This window comes from Chelmon rostratus, chromosome 20 (assembly GCF_017976325.1).
Source record: "Chelmon rostratus isolate fCheRos1 chromosome 20, fCheRos1.pri, whole genome shotgun sequence".
In the NCBI taxonomy this organism is placed as follows: domain Eukaryota; kingdom Metazoa; phylum Chordata; class Actinopteri; order Chaetodontiformes; family Chaetodontidae; genus Chelmon; species Chelmon rostratus.
Genome location: NC_055677.1, coordinates 945,724 through 962,464, shown reverse-complemented (window position 1 = coordinate 962,464; position 16,741 = coordinate 945,724). Strand labels below are relative to the sequence as shown.

At 47.4% G+C, this 16,741-nt stretch overlaps 1 protein-coding gene across 3 annotated transcripts in view; it reads right to left on the bottom strand.

Moving 5' to 3' along the window:
• LOC121623616 (NACHT, LRR and PYD domains-containing protein 3-like) overlaps positions 1-16,741 on the bottom strand; it is a 377,011-nt gene that overhangs the window by 50,720 nt on the left and 309,550 nt on the right. The window lies entirely within an intron of this gene.

Genomic DNA, 16,741 nt, shown 5'->3' with positions numbered 1-16,741 from the left:
GTCCTGTGTGTGTGTGTGTGTGTGTGTGTGTGTGTCAGTATTACAGCAACCAGATGCCACCACAGTAGCAGTATTTATATTTTAAAGGGCCTCATTAAGACTGGACAGGTGTGTGTGTGTGCGCATGTGTGTGTAGAGGTGTGTTTTCATGTGTAGGTGTGTGCTGTTTATTTCAGTATGTTACTGCATTAGTAATGTGTGTGTGTGTGTGTGTGTGTGTGTGTTGTAATGAAGCAGCCCACCTCAAACAGGAGTATCTGCTGAATCATCTCCTGTGGGTCTGCCACTGTGTGTGTTTACTGTTGCAACCACTGCTGACACACACACACACACACACACACACACACACACACACACTGAGCCAGGACAAACAGCTCACTGGGCGTTCAGTGCTGACTAATCACTGCTGGAGGATTTTACAGGTGTTGGAAAAAAACACACGCACACACATACACACATACACACACACACTTCCTGGATGTGTGGTAACTCCTTTTATGGTCATCATTAACGTGGAAAAGTCCTTCTGAATGATGACGTCATGCTTTCATGTCCCACAGTCCTGACCGTCAGAATGATGTGTGTGTGTTTACTTGTTTCTGACTTATTTATTTCTTTATATTGCTTAAGATGGTCTTAGTTTTAAGGTGGTCCTCCTCCTATTGCATACTGTATATGAATATTAACAGATGTTGTCACTGGAATATTACGTCGCTCTGATTCTGCAGTAGGTTTTACTGGTTTTGTCTCACTCATTGCTGGTAAAATGTCCTTGAAAATTATTTATCATTATTTCTAAACTGTCTGTGGAGACAGAACCCAAACCAAATGAACTGTACTTGGTTTCTGAGCCGGAGGCCAACACAGACCAACCTGCTGCCGCCCTGAATGACATGAGATTGGACTGAACCGGCCTCAGTGAGACCAGAACTTCTGATCAGCACCCCAGAATCCTTCTTTTCACAATCAGATCTGTGTCCATGCACACGGCCTTCTGTGAAACAGTGAAACATGTTCAGGTATAACATGTCCATCAGTGAGTGTTGGAGGTGCTGGGTGGTGGATCATGGTGTCAGGATCTTAGTCTTTGAGCTCCGAGCTGGTTTTTGGTTTTTAAAGTCAGAGATTCACACTGAGCGCTGACGATCACTTCAGGTGTGTCTGTTGAGCTGGAGCACCTGTAACCCGGGCATTGTTAACTTAGGTGTCATCTGCTTTATGATAGTTGACTTTGATGTTTAGCGTTATTTGGTTTAAAGAAAGTATGTGAACATGAATTAAAGAGGCCCAGTGACGAAGCCTTGGGGAGCTCCACACACACTGTTTGTCCACTCTGAGGGACAGTTACTGTTTCACTCTTTCAGAGATGCAAATGAAAGAAATTGAAACAGAGGCCAGACAGGAAGTGATGTCAGGACTTCTCTCTGTGTAGCAGTGTGTGTGTGTGTGTGTGTGAGTGAGTGTTGTCTGATGTGTGTCGAGTCATCAAAGCACAGATCAGATGCGTGTGTGTGGGAAACGTGTGTTTGATCTCTGCTGAGTCATGAAAGAAAGTGACTGCAGCCGACACCTTGTTGTGGTCGCAGACTGATGTCAGTCCAGGTGTGTGCGTACGTGTGTGCGACCTCGTGACCTCACGTGTGTTCTCAACATCTGTGTTAAACCGTTCAATCTGTGATCAGAGCGCTTCAAAGGGGGTTATTCATCACACACACACGGACAGGAAGTAAAATGAATCTGAAAAATCAGGAAAACATGCAGACGAGTCAGATGAGATTCAACATGTAAATCAGACTCTGGACCTGAAATGTGGAGCCACGCTAGCAGTTTCCCCCTGCTCCCAGTCTTTGTGCTAAGCTAGGCTACACACACCCTGAACCCACAGTATCTCTGGATTGTCTGAACATGAAGACGTTTGCAAACTGTTTCTTTAAATGTTTGATTAAGACGAAGCGTTTGTGCTGTAGTAAAAATCCTTCTCTCTTCAGGTTGTCCCTGTATAACCCCCACCAACTCACACACACACACACACACACACATGCTCTGACACACACACACTAATGGCTCAGCGTCAGTAAAAGTGTGATCCACAGTGTAGCTGCTGTGTCCTGTTTGATCTGTACAAAGTCATCAAAGACCAGGATTAAAGGGGCGACCTCACTGTGGTCAGGGGGGGGGCTGACACACACACACACGCACACACACACACACACACACACACACACACACACACAGATGTTTCTGTTCACCTGCCTTTACATTAAAGAGGATCTCGTCGTTCCTCGCCTGCTCTTCGTCACTCAGCTTGCTTTGCTTTGACACAGTGAACAAGAGGAAACAGGAAACGGCGAGGAGAGGAAAAATCAGAGAAGCGATGCGAGAAGAAAAGAAGCTGCTGGTTTGACGGAGAGCAGAGAGGAGCGACGACACACACAGACGTCCGAATAATCACATAAAACGACAATAAAAAGCAACTTGAGACGACGTGTGACTTTCCCTCCGTGGAGAGAGACGAGCTGTGTGTTCATGTCACTGATCGTCTGGTTTCCGTTAGTCTGCAGCACCGAGCAGCTGCAGGACTGGAACAGAATCACACGCAGGAGAAGGCAGAAAGCATTTCACTCATTTCTGATTCATTATTGTAGTTTTTGACAAAGAGGTTTTATAAAGAGGTTTTATAAAGGGCGGCGTGTAAACACAAGGAACATTTCAAACCCTTTGCTAAAAGGCAACAGGTCCCGACAGGAAGTGAAAGTGAGAACATCTCTCAGGCTTTACATTAATAACAAATGAGCGTTTCAGTTAGCTCCACCTTAGCTGTGATTAAATATTCAAAGCTGCACTTTAAGCAGTAAAATGAACACGTTGACTGTGTTTGCATTCACGTACTGATGGAACGACACCGCCACGCTGTCCTCCGTCCGTCGCTGCAAACAACTGGTTTGACGGACGCAGGCGGGTCATCCAGCTCCGGCGTTTCGGTGCAACTGACCTGCACTCCGTTCTGCTCGTTGTGCTAACCCTCAGCACGTGTTGCTAAAGGTGTACGGCTAAAAGCTTCCAGGCAGATAAACTTCAGTTCCACGTGACGTCTGCACAGCTGGACTGGACCAAAGGGAGGCGCCCTGATCTGAACCTGACACCTGACAAGGTGGAGAACCTCCACTCTGAGCTCACTCCTGATCCTTCAGACTGAGGCCAGACCACCTACAGAGGAAGCTCATTTCAGCTGCTTGTATTGAGTCCTTCAGTCAAAGCTCATGAGATCTGCAACACGCGTTCTTAAATCCAGAGCTGGAACTCCTGCATCACCGCTGATGCCGCTCCACTTCACCCTCAAGACCCTGAGATGCCTGAACTCCGTCACCTCCTCAGTTTCCAGCAGGGAACCATGTGTTTGTGTCTGTACGGTGAATGTGAAGCTACAGCCACAAGCCAATTAGCTGAGCTTAGCATAAAGACTGGAAACAGGGAACCAGAGAGGTAACAAACTCCAGCTAGCAGCACATAGAAGCTTATATAACCCAGTGACATAACCCCCCCTGTTGGCTGTGGTCATATATTTAGCGCGCAGACCTGAGAGTGGTGATTACCGTCTCATCTCAAGTCAATAATTCAACACTGTTATTGATTGAAGCGCCTTTATTCTCCAAATTAATTTGTGATGATTTGTGTTTCAGAGCAGTTTCAGGATGACAGTTCCTCTAAATGTATTCAGATCATTCACGCTTCATGATCAAAGATAATCTGATACACACACAAACTGCAGTGAAGACAAACACTCTGCAAAATATTTCATTTGTTTCACACAAAGTCAAGAGACGAAAGCCTCGGTGTGAAATAAACTCATCAAAAATACATAATATTACGTAAACACTGCTCAAATTACATGTGAGGATGAATAATTCAACGCATGCAGCCATCGAACAGAGAAATGTGGAGAGAATAATGTGCAGCAGAGGCGGCGACACCGGGCCGCTGTGGTTTCTCTGTGTCGGTAGCACTGAAACCTGTGAGTGTCTGGATCCAGAGCTGACATGTTTGAAGAACTCAGAGTATAAATAGGAGCAAGAATTAAACAGAGAAACCAAACGTGGGTCAAAATGCTGAGTTTCCACCAGAGACTGTTTGTGCAAAACAGCAATTAGAGGCAACAACGGAGACCCAGGTCCCTCTAAGACACACAAACAAAAACGTCTCATTTATATAACCTGTCTGTCTGTGTGATCACACACACACACACACACAACCACACACACAAATACACACACACACACATACACACACATACGAATACACGCACACAAATACACGCACACACACACACACACACACACACAGACACATGTTCTACACACACGTCGTTGATCTCACTGATCAAACATCAAGTCTGACGAGCGTCACGACGGATTATTACACAAACAGACTTCATCTACGCTGTTTGTCTTTTTCTCAGAGCCAGAGATAAAACTGTCAGGGGTTTCCTGAAGACCACCTGGGGACCAGCTGAGGACCAGCTGAGGATCACCTGGGGACCACCTGGGGATCACCTGGGGACCACCTGGGGATCACCTGGGGACCAGCTGAGGACCAGCTGAGGACCAGCTGAGGATCACCTGGGGACCACCTGAGGATCACCTGGGGACCAGCTGAGGACCAGCTGGGGACCACCTGAGGACCCCCTGAGGACCAGCTGAGGACCAGCTGGGAACCACCTGAGGACCAGCTGAGGACCACCTGGGGACCACCTGGGGACCAGCTGAGGATCACCTGGGGACCTCCATTAAAGCCTAAAGTCCTGGTTGAACACCACTCACCAGTCCACCATCCACCAGTTCCCTTAAATATGCAAACTGGACTAATCCCCCGAAAACAGGGCAGAGGTGCTGAGGACAAGTGGACCAGAGGACCCCCTCGCTCCTGACTGACTCCTCCATGATCAGAGATCCTTTCAAAGTATTTCATAAAATAGTACTTCCTGCTCCTCCTCCTGCTCCTCTCCCTGGTCCTCTACCTGCTCCTCCTCCGGCTCCTCTCCCTGCTCCTCCTCCTGCTCTTCTCTCCTGCTGCAGTAAACAGATCTGTGATGTTGACACATTTGTCTTCGTCCTCATTAACGCTCTTCGTCTTTTGTCTCACTGCTTCTCGGCAGCCTCCTCCTTCTGTTTTTGCTGATGTTTTGATGAAGACGCCCTCCTTCATCCACAGATGTTTGGCTCTGAGCCACATCTGACATGTTACCTGAGGAGCTGGTGAACACCCCAGGTTTGATGACGCCCTGTAGGCGAGGGCGCAGACCCTGACCCTCTGAACCCGGCGCCCTCCTCCCCCTCCATCTTTTCCGCTGAGAGAAAACAGACTTTTCATTCATCTGACCACGAGGGCGGCTTGTCAGGAAACTGTAAACGGAGGTCGTTTGAAGTGTTCAAACAAATGAGCGACGCTGTAGTTTCTCTCCTGTCGATGGATGAAATGTCAGTTTGTATCAACTTTATTTAAAGAGCTATTAAAACACATTGTAGCTGTCGGGGGGCGCAGCTTTGAGGGCGAACACATCCCTTCAACGTGAAAGCTGCCATGCGGCGCGGAGCACTGGACTGTTGCGACGGGCAAACAGCTGGAGACAGCCCCTCTGAAAAGACGACAGATTTAATGATGAACTCTTCCTCAGAGAGCAGCTCAGCCAGCCTGGTTCCTTTTTCTCCACAAGTAAAACTATTTAAGAAAGTATGCGAGTCCACCCAGAGGGCTGAGCCGGGATGAGGAGGAGGATTAGGAGCTCAAAGCAGATGTTTGGACACACAGACACACCTGCAGTCAGCTCAGGTCACGTCTTTTTCAGATCCCCAAACACGTCTTCGTGCTCTGCTCAGCTACACTCCTCTTCTTCGTCAGTATATCCGACCTGATTGCAAAAAACATCCAAAGGCTTCTTTTCGTACCAACATTTAATAATTATAAAAACAGAGCACAGCAGAAGATGTGGGAACAGGACACGGACCAGAACGCAGTGCGGCCATGATGTTATTTGAGTAAACAATGCTCGTTTCCATCAGGACGATGATGGTTTTCTTCTTCGTGTCCTGGTAGCTGCTTACCGTTCTGTCATCGGGGAGCAGTTGACCATCACATTTTCTTTGGTTTTCACAGTCGAGCGGAGTCGAAAACAACTGTGTACGTCTGCTTCATCGAAAGCAGCTGCTTGACTTGAACCGTTCTCAACTGGTGCGCGACACGCCGGCTTTTGAGTCACGGTGGGTGGAGCCATGGTTTCATGAACGACGAGCGGCGTCCTGGAGCGCCTCCTGTGTTTGAGTCTGTGTGCGTGAACTTTAATGTCTAACACTGATTTTAACTCTTTAACCTTTTTTCCAGTCCAGATATTTTTTCTCTTTATTGGGGAAACTGGAATCATTCACACACGCTGCATATTTGGCTACCAATTAAAAAGTAATGACATTACTTCACTAATTACTATTACAAAAGTGATTTGTTACAGTACTTTTGTTCCTGAGCTCAACTCTTTCTAAAAGTGCATTTAAACAGCTTCAAAGCAGCCAGTCTGCATTCAGAGCAGCTTACTGACCAACAGCTAGCTTAGCATTAGCCCCTACGTCAAGTCATGCCCTCACAGTGCTCACAGAGAATGTAGCCTCCCGCTAGTAGTGTTAGCACGCTCGCTAACAGGAGAGAACAGGTGAAGTGAGCGTTTTTTAAGGAGGCTAAGCCCCGATGACGGGCTAGCAGGTGCTCTATAGTTCTGTCTGCTGCCCGCAAAGACCAGAAGGACATCAGACCTCCATCAGACTACCAGTAAGAACAAGCTGACCCCCAAACACCAAGTGACTGTAATTAGGCCACCGAAGTTCTTCTTGCAATCCCTCACACAACTCATTGCTGAAAAAGGTGATTACATTACTCAACACTGACTGTGACACCAGGAAGGAGAGAACTGAAGGTGGACACGAAGGTTTCTGCTCTTTGCTGCAGATCTCAGATTGAAGCGAGCGATCGATGGCGAGTCGACGGCGACTAAACTTTCTCCTTTGAGTCAGAGGCTCAATGAAAACCTGTGTGTGTGTGTGTGTGTGAGAGAGAGAGAGACGTCATCACCCTCTGAGCCAGAGATCAACAATGAAGCTTTGAACCTTTAAGGCCTGAATCTCCGACTCCTTATAGACACAACTAACACCTGAGCTTACTGTGTGTGTGTGTGTGTGCGTGTGTGTGTGTGTGTGTGTGTGCCGGTTACATAAAGCACTCAAACGTCTTCAGAGAGAGAGAAGTCAAACATTAACACACAAACACACACTCTGGAGAGCGATGATTCACAAAGTGAGTAAAAGAGAAAAACTGATGACAAAAAGAGCTTCAGATCCAAAGAAGTGATCTCTCCATCGTCTGTAGAGGTGTGTGAGGAAGAGGACGGATACACGAAGAGAGAGGACAACGGGGAGGGAAGGACAGGGAGACAGAGGTGGGGAGGCAACGAAGAGAAACAGGAAGAGGTAGCGATGGAGAGAGGACAGAAGGAAAAGAAGGATTCAAAAAAAGAAAACACAAGAACAAGAGAGACAGAGAGACAGACAGAGACAGACAGAGAGAGGGACAGAGAGAGAGAGACAGACAGAGACAGACAGAGAGAGGGACAGAGAGAGAGAGACAGACAGAGACAGACAGAGAGACAGACAGACAGACAGAGACAGAGAGAGACAGACAGAGACAGACAGAGAGAGGGACAGAGAGAGAGAGACAGACAGAGAGAGAGACACAGAGACAGAGAGACAGAGAGGGACAGACAGAGAGAGACAGACAGAGACAGAGAGAGACAGAGACAGAGAGACGGGTCAGTGGACGGACAAATGAGCAGTAAAAGAGAAACTATGAAGGAAAAGAAAGAGCAGATGTGAGGGAGCTGACAGGTGAAGACGGCCGATCGATGCCAGCCGAGATCACAGAGACAGGTGGACCATACCTGCAGTGAGTCATCGCGCTGTGTGTGTGTGTGTGTGTGTGTGTGTGTGATGAAGCGATGAGCAGAAGAAGAAGAGGCGCTGAGGGAAACCTGTTGTGCGTCACTGTTTACATCAGCCTTGCTCCGGGGAGGCGATATTTCATCTGCAGCTCAGAAAACTGAAGCTAAAGTTCGAACGTGTTGGATGAATTCAGGAAGACGCCAACAAACCTCAGTTTATGCAGACTGAAGCTGCAGACTGAAGCTACAGACTGAAGCTGGAGACTAAAGCTACAGACTGAAGCTGCAGACTGAAGCTGGAGACTGAAGCTACAGACTGAAGCTGCAGACTGAAGCTGGAGACTGAAGCTGCAGTCTGAAGCTGCAGACTGAAGCTGCAGTCAGACGCGTTCATGCACAGCCCGTTACGCTCGTCTTTAGATCAGCTGTCTGTGAAAAGACAGTTCACTGACATCAGATCAGATCAGACCTGCTGACGAGCTTCTCCAGCTTCTTCTCAGAGACTGAAGCAGATTCTGTGTCCTCAGCTGTGAAACCACATCCTCCTCCTCCTCCTCATGGTTTCCTAACTATCTTTCCCTCCTCCGCCCTCTCTGTTTCTCACATCACTTCCCCAGCTCCCTGTCATGTTTGGACAGATCGCATACGGCGGTTTGGCCTGAATCTGCGCTGTGGTCAGGAGCTTTCTCAACACTTCTCCCTCTTCACCAACAAGTGCCGTTTCTGAGAACTGCGTCAGCGCCGAGAGGACGAAGGCGCTCGTGCACGCGGCGCTGATAACGGTGATTACGATGATGAAGTGCGGTGACACGGCAGAGGCTCAGTGAGTGTGTATTCGCCGTCCTGCAGAGTCATGGTGGGCGTGGAGCTCTCTGACGGTCCGGCTAATCCGCCGAGGTGGGCGTTCGGACCGCGACGGGGCCGAGAGCGTGCTGGGAAAACCGGGACCTTTGACTCGACCGCCTCAACAGTGGAAGAGCCGCGGAGAGACAGCCTCGTCTCTGAATGCACTGAAATGAGCAGAGAGAACACGAGTTGCAGTGAGTCGCAGGTGTTTGGGTATGGAGGGTTCTGTAAGTCCAGGTGAGATGAGGCTGATGGGAACTGATCTCAAATGAGAGTCTGCGGAGCTGAAAGGGTCTACCTGACGTTCTGCCTGGTGTGTGTGGACAGAAATAATACTGTGAGACGTTGAAGTGTAATCATACTGCCCCAAACAGCCCATGTCTCTATTAAACAAATTAAAAGATGTGATTTCATCCAAAGTTTGAGACCACCCTGAAATAATCCTGAAAAATATGACTAACCTTTCCATGAACTGGTTTGAAGCAAATAAACTAACTAACTACTTTTAGTAACTTTACCATTTCCATTTATCTGATCCACAGACACCTCCAACACTTCTTCCATGTTTGCTGGTTGTCTTGATAATTTCAATATAATAATAATTTCCACAGTCACACTTTCTTTGGAAAAGGACATTAAAGGATAACTTTAGTTTTTTACAACCTGGACCTTATTTGTAGCATTAAATACAACCATTTACTCCCCCAGACAACTTTGGTGGCATTTGGAGCCGGCTCAGAGGGGAATAGCAGCAGCATATCAGAACAAAATATTGGAATATGAACGAGTTTCTGCAGATTATGCGTTATATAGAGGCTGCATGGATGCCCCGAGTACTCGCATTATACGGATATACGCGCCGCTCCTCTGGGGCTAATTTCTTCAAAACGACTCCAAATGCCACCAAAGTTGTCTGGGGGAGTAAATGGTCGTATTTAATGCTACAAATAAGGTCCAGGTTGTAAAAAACGAAAGTTATCCTTTAACTAATAATCAGAGTGCAGGTAATTCCAGGACCCCTCTTTATCAGCGACTGTTATCAGCACAAAAGCAGCAGGAACCTTTGTGTCCAGAGACAACAAGGAGGGCGTCATCAGCGAAAACATTCATCCCAGCCGCTGACGAGGTGTTCGTTAATATCTGAGACCCATTAAAATCACAGCGAGCGGCTTCGACCCTCAGACGCTCGCCGGCGCTCTGTCTTTAACGCGTCTGCTGCCGTCGTGTCGGATGTTTTTTAGTGTGCAGGGTTTTCACTGAAACACATAACTCTCTTATATTTTAATGTGCAGTCTGTTTGACTTACACTGTTAAACTAATGTAAAGTGTTTTACTGACTTTTTAAATGGAAATGACTGTAAACTGAGCGGAGACACAGTCACATGTTAAATTACTTATGTGAGCATCAGCTGGAACAAATAAAAATCAAACAGATTGTATAAATTCCTGAGAAGCAGCGACCCCGATTCCTTTAATAAACACAGTTTAGTGAGTCACCAGCTGTGCACGTGATCCTGACCTGACTGTATCTCACAAAGCTTACTGAGAACTGAATAAGAGCACTTAGATAAACAGTGAAACTTGTTGATTTACTGAAAAAAATTCTTCGCAGATTTATGTCTTTTCAACATTTCAGGCCCTTAAAAGGCACAAAGTGCAGCTCTGAGGATGTTGCATCACACGCCGGAGCCACTGAGAGATTTTTGTGCGCAATCTGCATCAATCATCAATCAACAGGACGTATGGAGCAGAGCAGAGTCTCCTCTAAACGAGCCTGTAAGTGAGAAAGAGAAGTTACCCGGACCTGTTCCCCAACCTGAACCTGCAGCTCCATCCAAAGCTTCACCAGGATCCCCACAGTGCCCCTCAGTACAGGAAGGACACCGACAAGGGGACGAGGAAAACAGGTCTGAGGAGGCGTCCCCGCATCCCAACAGCCAGCGATCAATCAGGATCAAGATGAAAGTAACTGACTCCAATAATGAACAGTTACATCCAAGTAACTGTTACTTTGTGCTCTGCCCTTTAAAGCTGGATCCAGATCTGATGCAGGAGGCTAATGGGAGTCCGGCCGTCGGTCCCGGCAGAGATGAACCTGTTCGGATGTTTCGTGCTGGATCAGTACGCTGCTACAACAAAAGAAAATCACATAAAATAGCCGACATGTCAATGATTTCAATCATTGACATGTCGACATGTCAAGAATTTGATGTTCAGCAGCGAACCTGTACGTCTTACATGCTGCAGTGTCATTGAATGCATCAGCAGGTAGCAGGTAGCGCTCCGGTGCCTGCTGTCTGACACATAATGATCACCGACTATGAACAAAACATTACGACTCTCTGCAGGACGGATCATGTGCTGGGACTGAAACTAAATGGACTTTAAGGTCAGATTTTTATTCTAACCTCGTTTAGTTTGTAACATGTTTAGTATGACCATTCAAACACGCAGCAGCTCCTTCACAATAAAGGTCATGATGCTGGTTTGCTGCCAAATACTTCGAATCTGACACAGTGACACTGCCAGGAACCAGAGAGGGGGAGAGGGGGGGGGTGGGGGGTGGGAGAGAGAGAGAGAGAGAGGAGAGAGAGGGGAGAGAGAGAGGGGAGAGCGGGGAGAGAGAGGGAGAGAGGGGGGAGAGAAAGAGGGAGAGAGAGAGACACCGAGAGACACAGGGAGAGAGAGGGGAGAGAGGGGGAGAGAGGGGGGGAGAGAAAGAAGGAGAGAGGTGGGAGAGAGAGGGGAGAGAGAGAGGGAGAGAGAGGGGAGAGAGAAAGAGGGAGAGAGAGAGACACCGAGAGACACAGGGAGAGAGAGGGGAGAGAGGGGGAGAGAGAGATGGGGAGAGAGAGGGAGAGAGAGGGGAGAGAGAGAGGGAGAGAGAGGGGCAGAGAGGGGAGAGAGAAAGAGGGAGAGAGAGGGGGAGAGAGAGAGAGAGGGGAGAGAGAAAGAGGGAGAGAGAGGGAGAGAGAGGGGAGAGAGAGGGAGAGAGAGGTTAACAGCAGATGAGTGTCACACACAGATATTTGACTCACAGGGTTTCAGCCTGTTCGGGTTCTTTATTCACACAGTTTGTTCTACATGTAGAGTCATATGTGTTTTATATCTGTGTGTGCGCGCGCGCGTGTGTGTGTGTGTGTGTGTGTGTGTGTGAGTGTGTGTGTGTGTTGGAAGCTGCCCTGAATCATCTCAGATGGTTTGAGGTGTCAGAGGTCTGAGTCTGGAAAATGTCCGGATGCTCTAAAACACACACGAAGCCTGAAGACGAGAATGAGGGAAATGAAAACTCGAACTGCTGTGTGTGTGTGTGTGTGTGTGTGTGTTAATGTGTGTGTGTTAATGTGTGTGTGTGTGTGTTAATGTGTGTGTGTGTGTGTGTGAGTTTAAATTCATCTTCATGTCTTCTCTGCCTCTTTGTGTTTTCAGCTTAGAAAATCATTCATACTTCCTTCCGTTTTCTGCTTTCAAAATAAGAGCGTGTGCTCAGGGAACCTCTGACTCGCTCACAGCATTCACGACGTTCTGTGACGGGTTGGAATGAAGATTCTCGTATCGATCGATTCCTTTTGAGTTTCATCTCCTCCATCCTGAGAAGAAGCCGTGGGAGCTGAGAGGATCCGTTCGACCAGCCGTCTCAACCCAGATCCATCATGTTTACCTGGAGGCGGGTAAAGAGCGCTGTCCTGTCGTACCTGAGTTCACACAAAAATATCAAGAAAATTCAGAGACGCACAAACGCGACGTGGAACTGAAACCTTCGTTATCCTCCCAACACCTGATAACTTCCTGCACACATGAAATCAATCAGTCCTTCACGAAGTCGAGTCGAGTCGAGTCGAGTCGAGCACACGGGGTTCTAATAACGAACAGCGTGAGCGGAGAGTGCATCCAGGTATGGTAAGCCCGGAGGGGAAAACCTGTCAGCACAGACTAACCCCGGCTCCGAGGGAGCTCCTGGAGCTGTCGTCAGTGTCGCTCTCAGACTGCGAGGCCCTGGCTATTTCCTGGAGGCGGTGCAGACTCTCACGTGCAAAAGCACCAGTGCGAAAGGTCTGTTGGTTAGTCCTGCGCCTGCAAGAGAGTGAAGCTCCTCTTCATCACCTCGTCTGCGCGGCTTCAGGACGTAGAAAAGAAGAAACAGCATCGGCTCTTCATCTCAGCCTTCGATCTCCTCCGTCACTTTTTGGCAGGAAGTGACGGTGAACACAGTAAGAACTGGACCAAGCGCTCGTGAGCGCGGCCTGAAATGTGGTTCCACATGTCCACAGCTCTGACCTTTGACCTCACCCACCACAGTGACATCATCACCTCCTCCTCATCTGATTGGTAAGGGAGCGACACGACCACATCACTGAAAGTGCTGCTGTGATGGGGTTAAAGATACACACACACACACACACACACACACACACACACACACACACACAGAGCAGGGCAGTAAATCAGTCTGCACCTTCACAGAGTGTTTCATGAAGCTGCAGAGAGAAGATGAAGAAGAGGAGGAAGACATCATTCACCTACCAGAAAGAAAGAAAGGAGGGAAGGAGGAAAATGGTGACCTGAAGAGGAAAAAGACGGATGGATAGACAGACATGAAGAAAGAAAGCAAGAACAAGAGAGAGGAACTGAAATGGAGAGAGACTGAGAGAGGAAAGAAAAGAGGAAATAAACTAAAGAGAAAAAGATGAATGAGAGAAGAAAAGAAAGTGGGAGGTGGGAGGTGTGTAAAGGTACTTTGAGGTCACGCGAGCGAGATTCCTCTCATGTCCACTAGGTGGAGCAGTTCAATCTGCATTCAGCTGTGTGACAGGCCTGAGCACTGGACCTGCGTCAGCGTGTGTTCACCTGTCCGTCACGCAGTCACACCTGAGACGTCCGGCAGTGTTTGAGCTTCAGTTCGACGAAGAGCGCGAACACGTTTCTGAGGTGAAACCTGTCGAAGCAGAGCTGACAGCAGAGGCAGCAGTCCCTCAGAAAGACGTGTCCCCTCCGGACGCCCCGACTCTTCATCAGCCTCCCAGTCTGATGCTGATGAATGCAGGACAAAGTCAGGCTCTCACACCTGAGCACCTGAGCGAATCAGCTCACTCTGGTTGCTGGTTTCATTTGAATGGTCACATTTAGTTTTCATCAGAGTTCCTTACATTTCCAGTTCAACTCAGCTTCAATCTTGAAATTGAAGTTTTAGCTTCAAGTTAAAACAAAAAACACGTGAGTTGTGTTCAGCTCTTCACTGAAGCTTCACGATGTTTCCACTGAGTGAAATATTCAAATCATTCCATCAGATGGAAATATTCTGCACGTCTGCTGCATCATTTTAGACACACTGCCCCAAAATTCAGCCTGACGTTTTAGTATCTGTGGAAACTCTGGGATCACTTTAAATAAAGTTCTGTGGTTTTGAACAACATGAGGCCATAATGATGGACCAGGCAGGGTTGAAGAGGTCCATGTAAACCAAGCGCTCCCTTGTACTTTTCCAGCCTTTCTGAATGTATTTTGGATGCGGTTTTTCAGCCCCGGGGGCGACTTTAAACAAAAAGCGCATCAGAGCTGCTGCCGGCGTTACGACAGGTTCATGACTCACAGGTTGTGAGTTATTTAAAGAAGCCACCAGTGCAGACAAGTTAATTTCCATAATACACACAGCAACGCCTTTATAAGGCAAGTCAGCGAGCAGTGACCTCACACAGGCATGAGCTGGAGTTATTAAAAAAAAAACCTGTAGACAAGCAGACGAGTCACACACACACACACACACACACACACACACACACTCCCTTGCAGTGATGATGTCATAGCAGCAGAGGGAGAATCCCAGACGTCTGATTAAAACAGGAAGCTTCGGTGTGTAAGTCTGCGTCGACTCTGCTTCCTCTACAGTCAGACCTGACTCTGGTCTCTGGGTTCTCTACGTTAACGGACCACATGTTAGAGAGGGAGGGGGGGTGAGAGACACTGTGATGTAATGAGAGAGAGAGGGGGGAGGAGGGATGACTTGCAAACAAAACCAAGAACCAGTTTTTGATTTTACAGTGTCACAGATTGTCCTTAGAAATTGTTTAAAACCTCATCAGAACCCAGTAAACCTCTTTAAAATTGCATGTGGAACACTTTGGTTCCACTTTGAAAACCTTCTAGAACCCTCTTAAAATATTTGAAACCAGTTTGAATCTTTTTAGACCCATTGGTTCCTCTTAATATCCCAAACTGCCTCCAAACATTAGAAACCCTTTAGAACCTTCTTAGAAGTCATTAAATCCTGAAAAAAAAAAAACAAATGTGGAACCACTTACTGTATGTTTGCCTTTCAAGACCCTAGACCTGCTGAGAACATTAGGAACCCTTTAGCCCTCTAACCCTTTGAAATTCTATGCTGAACCATGTTCCCATTTAGAAGCCTGTTGAACCCCCTTCCCCCCAAAAACATTATAAACTCTGTACAGCCAGACCCACTTCAGAACCCAAAAAACTGTCTTCAAGATCCCGAGACCTCCTTAAAAGTGAACCATTTTAGTGTCTCTTTAGAACCTGTTTGAAATCCCTGTAGCACCCTTTACAATCCCACTAGAGTACAGGAACCCAAGTAGACCTTTTGGACCTGAGAACCTTGACCTCACCTCTTCCCTTTTCAGGACCTCTCACATTCCTTCATACGGTTCCTGTCTATTCGATCACCTCTCGAATTCTGTCCTTTCTAAATTTAGAAACCCCTTTAGATTTGGGGCCTATTTTCAGGCCTGTAAGAACCCTTTAAAACTTTTATTGGGCAGCTTGTTAGAACCTCCTGAAGAATCCATGTTAATCCCTTACAGCCTTGGCTGAGTTACAGTAAAACGGACCATCTTTGGAACTAAGAATCATTTTAGAACCAATTTTGTAATGGGAGCTTTAGAACCCCTTAAAAAAACCCTAATCCCCCTAATCATCAGAACAGAATCCAATCCAGAAACGCCCTGAGATCCACGTTAAAGACCTCCTGAAGCCCGTAAACATGACATTTGGTGCAACAACGCCGCTGAAGATGTGGACGTTCTTGAATCTTCCCTGAGGATAGCTTCTCAATGAAAACAACCATGATGACAAACGGTGCCAGTGACGCTCAGTGTTTCCAGGAGGAAAGAGTGGGCTGATGGGAAATGAAGTTTCTGGAGAAGCTTGTAGGTGTGGGAGGACAGCTGGGGCTTTTCATGATGATGATAACAAAGATAACATGATCACCTAATAAGGTCGTGCTTCCCAAACTGACTTGGAAGGTTTTTGTGTTTTTTTTTCAGTCAACTCCACGACGCCATCTGCAGGACAGAGAACGCAACATAAAGAAAAGACATGAAGAGATAAACTGATCTGAAAGCTGTCTGAAAGTCATGTGATAACAGGGGTTATCATCTCCACCCTCCGTATAGGACCACCTGTTATCACGTGATCGGAGTCCGTCATGACGCCTGAAGAAGTCTGTAGATTCGGTAGAAAGGTCTGGAAAAAGGACTAGGTCAGTGAAGACCCTCACATCAAAGTTTCAACCATGTTTTTATATCGGAGACACACAACGTTAGATAAACGTGAAAGAAACGTTCAAAATGAACAAACTACTGAAGGCTAACAGAGGAGGCGGCGGTGGGAGGTGAAGGGAGTTAAATCGGCATTTAAGTGGTGAAGTTGAGGGCTTATGGGAGCTGGTGTTTGTTAAAGGCTGCTCAAGGAGAAACTGCTCAAGGTTCCGGTTTCATTTGGGTTCTTCTTTAAGAGAGAAAGGTAGCTGACGTGGACCACGTGAACAACCTGAAGGTAGAACGTTTTATCGCAGAAACGAAGAAGACGAAGAAGACGAGCCAGAGGAATCCGAACGGTCGACCCGTGCAGGAATCTCCTGCTCATTCCAAACTCCGCCGCCGCTTCGCCACAACGCGACAAGGC